This window comes from Ruditapes philippinarum, unplaced genomic scaffold (assembly GCF_026571515.1).
Source record: "Ruditapes philippinarum isolate M1 unplaced genomic scaffold, ASM2657151v2 ctg255_1_1_1_1, whole genome shotgun sequence".
Taxonomy (NCBI): domain Eukaryota; kingdom Metazoa; phylum Mollusca; class Bivalvia; order Venerida; family Veneridae; genus Ruditapes; species Ruditapes philippinarum.
The window spans coordinates 117,524-129,708 of NW_026854839.1; the positions used below are offsets into that span (position 1 = coordinate 117,524).

The 12,185-nt window shown below is 33.4% G+C and overlaps 1 long non-coding RNA gene across 1 annotated transcript in view; it reads left to right on the forward strand.

The window, feature by feature from the left end:
• Positions 1-457: 457 nt before the first annotated feature.
• LOC132741234 (uncharacterized) overlaps positions 458-12,185 on the forward strand; it is a 34,426-nt gene continuing 22,698 nt past the window's right edge. The window contains exon 1 of the long non-coding RNA XR_009627257.1: positions 458-694. This is a non-coding gene — a long non-coding RNA (uncharacterized LOC132741234). The remainder of the gene's footprint in view (positions 695-12,185) is intronic.

Sequence of the window (12,185 nt, forward strand, 5' to 3'; positions counted from 1 at the left end):
TACACACATATACTACTATTATCTTAAAATCATTCTGGAAACATTTAAATAACAATTATCAACTTCACAAAGTTTAAACCTCCAACGTTTTTATCCCCTCGAAACGTTGGAGGTTTAAACTTTGTGTAGTTGATAATTGTACTATTATCTTGTCGCTAACTGGTCATTTCTGTTATTCAAAACATTTCTACTGCAACCACATTAAAATAAGATATTTTCTTAAAAAAGTTCGATGTCTGACAGTAAAGTAAAATTTTCTCCTTAAATTATGATAATGATATCAACCCCTGCGAAACATGTTACTTTTTTGACAAATACACAAACGTCTTTATTGTTGAGTAATAATTTTCGATAAAGTGCAAAGGTCAAATTCTTATTTGCTTACCGATAAGGTTTATTACAGCATACAAATGTATACATCTTCATGGTAAAGATCTAGTGTTGAATTTAGTGTTAAGTAGAAACATCTGTTTTAAAATATAAGGTAGTAGTTTCGAAAACATAGCCGCCGATTTTCATTAGTGATAACAAAGGTTAAATTTAATTAACGGTTAATTATACTAGAACAAATTTCTCTCGACTGTTCTATTTGCTTGGAACGGCTCAATATACCAAAAACGCTTCCCTGTGGACACACGTTTTGATTACGGTGACTAGAAGATCTAGTAAGGCATACTCTTTCAAGGCAGTATAGGTAAGTCTGTTAATTACATTTACACTTTTTCATTTTAATTTCTTCAAAAAATATCTTCGAGATCGGTATGAGCAGGCATTACTGATACGTTGATTATAGGTATTTAAGTCCTACTTACACGAATGTGTCCATATTCATTTTATCATTTCGAAAGTATGTGAAGGGTTATAATTCAACAAAAATCGCACAAATGATTAGTTGATTTTTTCCAACAAAACATATGAATCATGTAACACTAGAAATCCCCCCTTGCCCCCAAACAGGAGACAATTTATGAGGAAAGTACATTTGAACACACAGACATTTATAAACACGTGAGAGGGCAAACACTCGAAAAGTATTAATTCTGGACATGAGCTATTTATCGAAGAAATTTCAATAGGTATTCTCTTAAGCGTTATGAGTAATAGAAACTGCAAATCGCATAGAAGCATGAAAAATAATAAAGGGCAATGACTTGAAATTATGAAGTTGTTTTATCCACCTAATTTACCATCACTGTGATCTATACTTCAATGATGTTTCAAAATAATATTTCTTAAAATTATAACGTTTGAAGTTGATATTTCAAATACTTTTTTACGAACCTGCCAAAAATATGCAAAAATAGAGGGCAGTAACTTCAGGAGAATGATGTGTCAAGTTTGAATTCTTCAAAAACTTCACTTATCTTCTTTTAGATCATTTAACTTGATGATATTTCAAGTTGATATCTGAAATATTAAGTTGATTAAGAATTTAAAAAATAACGACATACATTTTTTTGAATTAGGTAATGCGACTTAAATAAGATCAATTCATCTATATAGACTGTCAAGTTGATATAACAAAAACCTACTGGCAATGGAGTTTCTAATTTATATATCTTAAACGTTGATAGAGTATATCAAAAGTTTCAAGTTGATATCTCATGTACCTTATAATTTAGGACTCTTACAAAACTTTGCAAGGAAAGAAGTAAAGGGCATTAATATTGAAAGAATGAAGTACAAGGCTGTCATTATTGTGTAGTCTTGACTCTATCTTATTAAGAATTCAAGTTGCTATATATATATATATATCATCTTGAACCTTTTGATCTGAAAATGTCTCATTAAGGAGGAGTACAATGCATAAAGTTTTGAGTAATTGCCATTTGCATTTTTCATGCTTTAAGTTTATCCAGAGCATACCTTTCTTAGTATTTGAGATCTAAATCTAAATATATTTATGGAAAAACTTAAAACATGAATATAAACATTTTTAAAAATGTACTTTTCGAGTTACTACGGACATCAATTGTGAATCATATTAAAAGGTAGTAATTGAAAAGAAATAAGGGAAAGAAGTATTGTTTTGCAATGATTGTTATCCATATTTGAAGTTTTAAGTTCATATTCATATATATTTTGAGTTAAGTTTAAACAAAAAATGAGGACAGAGGAAACGATAGCGACTTTTTCCATTTTCGGCGAAGCGCCATAACTCCTTGTCAGTTGACTCGAAAGTTAAGCTTATGATCATTTGTCTCACATCGCTGATTTAAGAATCATGTCTGATTTGTAGTCGGTCACTTGCAGATAAACTGGTATTTACTGATAAGTAATCAAGACAAATTTTTCTAAGTGGATCGACCGCAAAGGTAAGATCAAAATTTGTTCAAAGATTGTAAATAATTCAACTTTAAAAACGATAATTAAAGCGAAAGATATATTGCGTTACAAAATGTTTAAGATCTGTAAAGGAAAGTTAAACACAGTTGTGGTCTATTAAGTAGATTTTATTACTAAGCAAACAAAACGTTCGTCAATTCTAAAACTAGACACATAGAACAAACAAAAGATAAGTTGATTTTGTAAACAATAAATCCGTTTAACTATAGCAAAATATATAAATCCGCTATGCGGTTTGAAACCTGACTTATCTATAATATAACACAACGCCTGACAATATAAAGTAATTATACATCTTTCCATTATATTTTATGCATTATTTGCTGCAAATATGTTTGTCACGTTTAATATGACAAATGTTGTATTGAGCGAGCAAGATAGAGAATGGGACAGAGTAAAGAACATGAATATCTAGTGCGTCAATCAATCCATGTATATAACTAAAAGATGGTTCGTTCATCTCGTTGACTTTTAAACTATTCAGTTCAAACGAATACTGAGCCTCCACCGACGAGGGAGACAGAAAAAAAAGGTTGCAATCCATTTAAATGTTCCATACAATAGGGTTTATCTTTGGAGACATCTTTTCACAATAAAATGTTGTGTTATTGTAAGGCCGAAACTGCATAAAAATAACTTTTCAACTTTGTTCCTCCGACACTTGAGTTTTTACCAACCCCTGTTCAAAGAAGCTGACATCGATTAGGAGCTAAGTGTTTTTAACCTAATATCCATTTTGAGAAAACCAATTTTGTAAAGATTTGAAGTCTCTTACACATTTGCTATTTGAAGGAAATGAAACAATCGATATTTTGTTGATACATAAAACTTATTTTGTAAAGTATACATTAGCTATTTGAAGGGAATGAAATGTTTATTTGGGAACAATCGATATTTTGTTGATACATACACTCATCTCTCTCTGTACCAAAATGTTGACAGAATAGGACAATTTGGCTCCCCGCATAGTTAGGAAAGGTGACAGATTTATAATACTCTACGCTCATGACAAAAACTCTTCGAGTCTCCAAGACAAAGTCATACCATATGTTTCGATGTATTTTGTGGATGGAATTTTCAAGGGGGTGACCACGCCTCATTGACTGCTGAAACACTATTCAGAGCTTAACTGAAATGACAAGAATATATCTGAAGAGACACGATGATAGAAGGAACTTGAACAAGTGTAAAAGAACCTATCATTGACGCTCAGGCAGCCATCACATCAATTTTATTTGTTGCAACCATATTACAAAGCTCGAATATGAAAAGTACGCAACTCTAAAAGAATACTAGTATCCGAAATGGTCAAGTTGAAACAGTTACAGCCTTGTCTTGATTCAATCTGTTCAATAACGGTAGTGTAACACTGTCTGAAGCAAAGTTTATCAATTAGATATTAAAATGCAGATTTATTACACTGAAAAAGTCGGTAGTATAATAATAATAACGGTAATGACAATAATAATAAATAAATAAAGACATCTCTTCTTATCAAACTACGCACGGTATCAAAAAACATTTACAATGTTGATCATACAGAAAATACTAAGAAGTTATATTTTGACAATAAAAAACATAACATACTTAAATATACCACTATGCCACAAGTATAGTCTGATTTTATTGACCTGTCAATTATGAATACATTATAGGACTCGTTTAAATATTCGATCCCACTTCGGTTTGGTCCGTGTAGTTTACGAGAATAAATGTGGAGTATATTAGTCATGGATTGAAAGTCACGCCAGCTTAATGTGAAAGTTTTCGTTAATTCACAATAGGACAGTCGGTAAAGAGAATGCCTGATAATTGAGAGGTCTGTGGTTCGAACCTTACTATCGCCATTGTTTTAGTACTCTTTCTTTATTTTTGCAGTATTTTAATGGAACAGATTTGTAGTGTGATTTACGGCATTGAAAAGACGTTTATTGATTTTAATCCGTTTTTTTTTTTAAACATGAATTCTTAAAAAAAAACATGTTATTTAAATAGAGTATATACATTACAAAATTAAGTTCAACATAATAAAAAACGAACAACATAAAATAATCATATATAGATTCAATACTGTTGAAAGTTATGATAAGAAAAAAACATGGACCAACGCGGCCTCGAACTTAATACACGTGTGGCACTTAGATTATAAACTCATGATTTACCCTATTGCGCTATAACGCTGAGTACACTTAGTTTAGAGATACAAATTAAATTAAATTCTATCGTACAGCTTACATCTCACGGAACTTACCGAACATCTACCGAAGATTAATATACTGTGTGCATCGACCGTGTAATCAGTATGTAATTGACAGGTTAATAAAACCAAACAATAAATTACGACATTTGAGTGCGTATTTGTAACAGTAAAACCTGCAACAAGAGGGCTTTAAGAAGGTTTTTGTTAAAAAATATAAGGTTACTTAAACACAATTTACATTTTGGTGCTTTTGAAACTGTAACACAATATTCACTATTTCATTTTGTCTTGACAATTATCAGAACATATATAGACAAAATCAAACGGCACCTTATGAACGCATAAAATCTCTGGCAACAAAGAACCGCCGACTAGGAATCAAGCAATACATCGTACAAACGTAGGAGAGGGCACAAGGATAAAGCTAAGACGAAACGTCGCAAAGCAAACAGTTAAGTAAGGACCATTTTGGAAACTCAAGAAAATCTTAAGAAAGTATTCATTTAAAAGACATGGACAAGGATGAAAGAGAAAAGGAGATCGGAGTGCCATGGAGCAGGAACAGGATGTGTTCGGTGGCTAGTTGCAAGTAATTATCAAAACCTTAGGCCAAGGGATACTAGTGATGGCGACAAATAACACACTTGAACACAACAGGTGTAACCTCAATTAAAAAAGCACATGTCATGCATCTTTAGGAACACATAGGGACACCACCTTTGAATAGTCAGCAGAGCAAGGCTACCATTGACTAGTTCAGAAAGGTTAAAATTTAACCAATTTTTCAGAGCCCTAAAATAATCCTTGAGATGTGACGATGTAAATAAAAAATTTCCCGCCAAGTTGCTATGATTACAATCAATAAATAAAATAGATAAACGACTGAAATGCTATTGTAAATGCACATATAAAAGGAAACCTACTGACTTTTAAAAGTACTCAAAGGCAGAAGACAAAAATTTAGACACTTTATTAGATCCTTATCAAGTTGTTTATTAACAATTTTATCATTTGATATTCGTTAACATAAACACACATTGCTGTTTTAAACTGTTAATAAAAGACAATCTAAGGATCTTTATCCAGTTGTATACAATTCATTGTTATAGCAATAAAGTTTTGTACAATTTGTGCAATTTTAAAGATACACCCGATACTCAATTTTCATTTACAATTACTAAATGATTTGGTTGCAATTTTCTCATAAGTACATTCCAATAAAATTGAAATTTATATGCTTATTTAGTGAAAATATTACATTTTCTTTCAGGTTTATGCCATGTGCTAGTTCTTAATGTATTTGAAGATTTTATGAAATGTAATTCATATATCCAAAACGTTTCAATATTTACTAATGACATGTTTAATTTCAAAGTTACAAAATAATACAACTTCTTCCTTAATTCTGTAAACCAGTTTAGTATAAAATTACCTGTTACTCTTTGTTTTATAAGCGTTAAAATATATTTAAAATCTCAGAGACCCTTATAAAACCATACTTCATTTAAATCTAAAGATTGTAACAAAACAGACTTATTTTGCACTTGTCCGTGAACAGGCTCCATCATACCGAGCTTGCAAAATTTTCAATATTGCCGTGTTTGGCTTTCTTTAGAGATTCTTATTTTCTCTATTTATCCCAAGACATTATAAATTCAGCTTTAATTCTAGATCTCTATATATAAGGTCAAACACAACTTTGACAAATTTTTAAACAACTTGACTGAACAACCTTAACAACGTCCGCAGATGTGTTCAAACGTCGGTTATAATGAAATTTTTTATGAAATTTTTTCTGTTTTTTTTACAAAATGAAATGTCTTTTTCGACAGTTATTCGTTGATTTAATAAATTTAATTCTTTGTTAATTTCGTCTGTAGATGCACCCAATGCTTGTCAAGATGGATGCTTAAGTGAAAGAAATAGTTTCATAATGAAACGCATTTAAGATACATCAACAGGCAAAGAATTGTTAACATCTCTTCTCTTTAAGAGCAGTTCATTCCATTCTCACACGTGATTTGAAAATGTAAAAGAACTGTTCTAGATAGATTCCTCATTTGCTGACAGATAAGCAGAATGAGGCTCGCGTGCAATGCTCTAAGGTTTTGCTTAAACAGTATCAAATTACATTGCACGGTCTTTTGCAAATGTCGACACATGGGATCAGTTTTATGGGCCCAAACGAAAACACAAAAACAAGATTTGGACTACAAAGTCTCCCAAAAGAGCATGTATTGCAAACAAAATCATCAGTTTAAAGAAGGTAATGTATGCCATTTTCTTACAAGTCAGAGTCCCTATTCAGGTTACTGTTCCTAAAGGCAAATGTGTTTATGCGAAATGTAAGGAGGCAAAACTAAACAAATACTTTCGACAACAAAGACTCGCAACAAGATTGGTCTATGTCAGATTACTGCATGACAACGCCTTCGCACATGGCGTCCACAGTGCAAAAGATTCTGAAGCAGAAGAAGTCGTTTCGCTACCCATCCTCCGCATTCACCTGACATTGCCCTTTGTGCTTTTTTTGTTTTCAAAACTTAAAAAAATATTCAGCGCAAACACATCGGTTCTGAAAGGACACTATGAAATTGCATTTACAGATTTGATCCGGAGACTAAGAGGGACGAAAATACAAAAATAAATCAGTGGAACCTTTGGAGAAACAAATTCTAAGTGTTTAAATGCATTCATATTTAAAAACCGTCGTAAATAAAATACATAACACCTGACTATCAAGTTATCCTAAAGTTAATGTTTGTGAAAGAGATCTGGTTTATGTTCAACTGATATGCAGGAAAATCTTACTAGCTACTTTTCATTTTAGATACAGCCGCAGCCTTGAATTTCTCACCAGCCCTCATTTCAAGGGTATTTGAAAAAAGAAGGCCTGTGACTTTTTACGCTAAATCCATAATTTACTGATCTCGTGAATTATTTTCTAATTACTGTAGAAAGGGTAGCTGATTTTATGAAAATTCCGGATTTTCAAATTTATTACGGAAGCTGTTTTATTATTAAAAGATCCCCAAGTAAGGAACTCGATGTTATTTTCCAACGAAGTTCGCAATATTTCTTACATAAATATCGCTAGATACCGTTTTCTTCAGCTCATTCAATACATTGAAGACAGACGGAATTCACCCTAATATAATCTTCGTATAGATCTACACAGCGCTTCCGTTACCATTTACTAGGTTGACATTTTAATTTACAACGACAGTTGAATAGCAGTTGCTTGTGTGAAAGTCTGGTGTCAAAGTTTAGATCTTTTATAAAATTTGCTAACAATTATACTTGTCTGAAACCTTATTTACTAAAAAAAACTGTTTATTTGAAACAATGCTTCTGGTATTATTGTTGTGAATAATATTCTTTTATAAAGACGATATAACCAAATGTTCATGTAACCACTTCTAATAACTTTAAAATATATATTACTTGCTAATTAATTTATCACCGTTAAATGAATGATGTATTTCATTTGCGAATTTATTATCGTGAAGAATATAATTGAGGCAGCTTATAAAACATAATTCAAATCTTTACGACGAATATTTTAACAACATTACAACCAGGTTTCTTCTTTAGAATGTTTATTGTCAAGGCTTCAAGAAGATGTAATGTCGATCTCAACGTTAACGTTACCTCCACATAACATTTCTAAATGAAACTCCCTTTTACCGTAACATTCATGTTATTACTAACATACTCTTGTCGATAAGATATTGGTTATGTTATTTCTTCAACCACACTAGAATAGCTCATTATCTTTAAAACAAATCTATGTTAGTTAACCCGGCACTATATAATATAAATATTTATCGCATGAACCTGATATTTACAAACTAATTGGGTTATTTTGGAAAAGATTGGTATATGCAGGGATTACTGATATGTTGGTTGTAGGTATTAACATCCTACGTACACGACGTTGTTAAAATTTATTTTTTCATTCCGAAAGTATCTTTGTTCTTGAGTATAAAATCACAAAAATGATTAGCTGATTTTTTCAACAATAACAATAGAAGAATAATTAAACCACAGTCACAGACAGCCAAATTCCCCTCACCAAATAGGAGAAAAGTTATAAGAAGAGAAAGGTCAATTTGAACATACTGACAGTCATAAAAACATGAAAGGGCAGTATCTCTGGATATAACAGTTATTCATCGAAGTAATTTCAAGCTGATTTCTCTTAAGAGCTACGGGTAATAGAAAACACAAATTTTGTTTCTTCTTTTTGGCCTTTTTAACTTGGGTTGTTCCAGTATTCCTGCTTGAATACTGTATAATTAATTACCCTTAGGATATGATACCTGCTTTTTAAATTTGTCTTTTGATGTCTTATATGTAATATGCAGGCTACATAACCTCGGATCCCATTTCGAAATTCCATTTTATTTAGTTCCGCCCATTGTTTTCTCGTTAAGGGCACACACATTCTTTTACTTGGGACCATACGCCGCTTTTCATGGAATGGCACAGAAGTGTCACATTGAAGGTTCCATGATAACCGCCGTATGAACACATCTGCGGATGTTTCTAATTTCAAAATTTCACCAGTTTCGTGGTAAATGTTGAATTCAGCTTATGCCGGTGCTATGGAGCGGGGACGGTTAATTGCACTTTTCAGTACCGTCCATGAACAGGCTCAATCAAACCGAGCCTGCAACATTTTCAATTTTGTCGTGTTGGACTTGCTTTAGGGATTCTATTTGTCACTATTCTATTTGATTGAGTCTGTACATGAGGGATCATGAATAAGTGCAACACCCCCACGCCCGCTAGCACTGGCCTGAGTAGAACTATAACGTGCCGGCATTCCCTTCAATAATTATTATCCAACTTTGAAGTTCCAAGTTCAAAGTCGTAACAAAATGTGAGACGGACAGACGGAATGACAGCGATTATTTCCATTTTCTCAGCCTCTTTTTCGGCGGGGAAAATAATGTTAGCGAGACGGCATTACTGTGTGTCAGTTGATTTATGATCGCTGATTTAAAAATTATGTCTGATTTGTAGTCGGTCGTTTGCAGAGAAACAGGTTTTTACTGAGAAGTTATCAAGGAAAAGTTGATCGACAACCGAGGTATAATCAGAATGTGTTAAAAGATAAGTGTACAATATCCAACTCGTTTAAAAACAATAATATATAATGCGTTATAAAAAGCTTAAGATGTTAAGGAAAAGTAAACACAGATGTGGTCTATTACGTAGATTTTATTACTAATCAAACAAAACTTTCGTCAGTTCTATATATATAGATACACAGAATAAATGATCTTGTATACAATAAATCCGTTAAGCAAAATATATAAATCTGCTAAGCGGTACGAAACCTAACTTATCTATCATATTTTTCTTATGTTTGGCATGTTTAATATCATAAATATTGTATTGGAATGGCATGATAGAGAGAGAATTGCGCGACATAGCGAAGAACACGAATTTCTAGTCCGTCAATTAATTTATTTATATAACTGAAATAGGGTTCGTTCTTCTCACTGACTGAAATTATTCAGTTCAAACAAAGGAGACAGAATAGCTTGTAAGTCATTTAAATGTTAAATGCAATGGAGCGGAGACAGCTTTTGAACAATAAAATTTAGTGTAATTATAGGGTCGTATTTGCATTAGATAACTTAAGACGCAATTTTGTGCTGTCCGGCACTTGACCTATTCAAAGAAGCTGATATCGATTAGGAGCTAAGTGTTTTTTTTTAGCCTGACATCAATTTTGAAAAAGAAAAAACTGTAAATACAATGAATGAGAAGTCTCTAACAACACATTTGCTATTTGAAGGAAATAAAATGTTTATTTGGGAGCAATCAATAATTGATACATACGAGGTATGATTAAAAAATGTTCGGCCCGATATACTTCTAGCCACTACACTGACATTTTTACACGATACGTCGATACCGATATCCAATTGAGGATTATTGACCGAGTTACACGCGGTTTTACACAGATTAAGTAACATAAAATCCACTTTGATCAGTAGAGGGGTGTGTCATTTAGACCAAATGGAGAAAGTTGAAATCCGAACCGTCATTAAGTACCTCTGTTAGAAAGGGATGTCCCCCAAGAAAATCAATAAAGACTTCATGGATACACTGAATTTAAGAGGGACAGGGAAAGCAATGGAGATGACGAGCGGCCTGGGCGGCCAAAAGAGGCCACCAACGATGAAACTACCGAAACTGTTCACGATCTGCTCGTGTGCGACTGAAGGCTAGACCTGCGAAGCAATGCTAGGGAAGTGGGTATATCTTTGATTCAGTTCAGGCAATTCTGACCGATGTCTATGACATGTCAAAAGTTTCCGTTAGATGTGTCCCCAGGAAGTTGACTTGACCAGAAACTTACCAGGCTTGACATTTCAAGATATGTTTTGTCTCGCTACGAGGATGAACCTGATGTTATCTACCGGATCATAACTAATCAAACCGAGCCTGCAACATTTTCAATTTTGCCGTGTTGGGGTTTCTTTAGGGATTCTGTATTTATCTATTTTAAGTATGAAACATGGGTCCATCACTTCGATCCGGAATAAAAAACAACAGAGCATGCAGTGGAAGCACCCTGGCTCACTCCTTCGGAAGAAATTCAAAAGAGTGCCATCAACAAGGAAGATGATGACTTCAATTTTGGATAGTCAGTGGATAATCATGATTGACTAACTTGAGCAAGGTCGTACCATAAACGGTACGTACTATGCGGACGGGTTGATACGTCTGCGTCAAGAAATCGCGAGTTAAAGGAGGAGCAAACTGACTCAAGGCGTTCTGCTCTTGCATGACAATGCACCAGCTCACACATCCCAACATATCTGCATATCACAGATAATACGTCAAAGGACAAAGTTAAAAAGCAGGCCACATATCCTAAGGATGATTCAACAGTATTAAAGTGAGGAATACTGGAACAAACAAGGAAATAGCCGTATAGAACGAACTAAATTACCACAAACCCAACAATAATGTCGTGCTGAACGATATTTAAGGATCAGGTATATAGCATCTCTGTTTGAATGTACGGGACGACTTTTTACAGCCCCCACATGGCACAAACAAAGCCGATGTGGTGGTAAAATAGAGAAAATAAATATCCCAAAGAAAGCCCAACACGGCAAAATTGAAAATGTTGCAGGCTCGGTTTGATTGAGCCTGTTCATGGACGGTACTGTAAAGTGCAAATTACCGTCCACGCCCATTAGCACCGGCTTCAGCAGAATTCAATATTTAACATGAAGTAGTACAATTTTGAATTTTGAAACATCCGCGGATGTGTTCATATGGCGGTTTTCATGGAACCTTCAATGTGAAATTCAATGAAAAGCGGCTTATGGTCACCAAGTAAAAAAATGCGTTTGCCCTAAACGAGCAAACAATGGGCGGAACTCAATAAAATGGAATTTTGAAAGGGCATCAGAGGTTATGAAGCAAACACCACTCTTAGCACAAAAATGTTGGTACTTGAAAAAATTTAAATTTCGACTGTACTATTTCAAATACAAGGATGGGAAGATCCATTACACGAAAGATATATATTTTTATTGCTTCAAACATTTCCTTATCTGTTGTTTTCCATAATTTAAAATACGCCGTATAGTGCTTTCAATGTGTCAAT